We start from the raw sequence: 1426 nt of genomic DNA, 5'->3' as shown, positions 1-1426 counted from the left end.
CCCGTCAGCGGGGACACCCCCACGCGAGGGGACACCCCCCAGAAAAGCAGGGACACCTCCCGGGTCAGCGGGGACACCCCCAGTTAGTGGGGACACCCCCATCGGAGGGGACACCCCACAGGGGGCAATCCCATCAGTGGGGACACCCCTGGTCAGTGGGGACACCATCCATCAGTGGGGACACCCCATCCATTTGGGGGGACACCCCCGGTCAGTGGGGACACCATCCATCAGTGGGGACACTCCCCATCCGTGGGGACATTATTCATCCCCAGGAGACACCCCCCATCAGTGGGGACCGCCCCTCTGATCAGCAGGGACCCCCCCAGTCAGTGGAGATCCCCCCACAAGAGGGAACACCCCCATCAGTGGGAACAACCCCCCCAGCCTTATGGGGACCCTTCCCATAAGAGGGAACACCCCCCCAGCTAGTGGGGACACCCCCATCAGTGGAAACCCCCCCAGGGACACCCCCCATCAGTGGGGACAGGGGGATGGGGCTGAGGATGGATGATGAAGAGGATGAAGGTGAAGAGGGGGATGGATGGGAATGAGGATGAGGATGGGGATGGATGCAGCCGGATGGGGATGAAGACAGGGATGAGGGTGAAGTTCTGGATGGGTGGGGGCGAAGATGAAGGCTGGGATGAGGATAAAGATGAAGATACAGACGGATGGGGATGAGGATAAAGGGGGATGGTAACGAGGATGAATGGGGATGAAGATGAAGATTGGGATGGGGATGAAGATTAGAATGAGGATGAGGATGAAGACTGGAACGAGGATGAAGATGGAAGGGAATGGGGATGGATGAGGATGAATAGAGACAGCTGAGGATGAGGATGGGGATGGGGATGGACAGGGATGGTCAGTGGTGGGACAGCCCCATGGCCGGGCCCCCTCACCCTCCAGTGCCTCCTTGGCCTGGAGCAGTGTCCGGCCCTCGCTCTCCAGCTGCTGGTTCCGGGCCTGGAGCTGGGCCAGCTGTGCCTGCAGCTGGAACACGCTGCTCTCCAGCCCTTCCTTCTCTGACCTGGAATGCCGGGAACGCTGCCAGGACAGGCTGGGGGAGCTGCCCTGGCCCCCACATCCCCACCCAGCACCCACCTGAGCCTGGAACCTTCCCATCCATCCCAGCACCCATCTGAGATTGGAACCCCCCACCCCACTGAGCCCAGAACCCTCCCATCAATCTCAGCACCCACCTGAACTTGGAACCTCCCATCCCACCTGAGCCCAGAACTTCCCCAATCCCGGCATCCACCTGAGCACAGAACCCCCCTGTCCATCCAGGCATCCACCTGAGACTGGAACCACCCCATCCCACCTGGGCCCAGCACTTTCCCAATCCTGGCACCCACCTGAGCCCAAAACCACCCCATTCCACTGAGCCAGGAACCCCCTCCACCCCAGCAGCTGCCTGAGC

This window comes from Manacus vitellinus, unplaced genomic scaffold (genome assembly GCF_001715985.3).
Source record: "Manacus vitellinus isolate BGI_N305 unplaced genomic scaffold, ASM171598v3 scaffold_92_pilon, whole genome shotgun sequence".
In the NCBI taxonomy this organism is placed as follows: Eukaryota; Metazoa; Chordata; class Aves; order Passeriformes; family Pipridae; genus Manacus; species Manacus vitellinus.
This window is presented reverse-complemented; position numbering follows the sequence as displayed.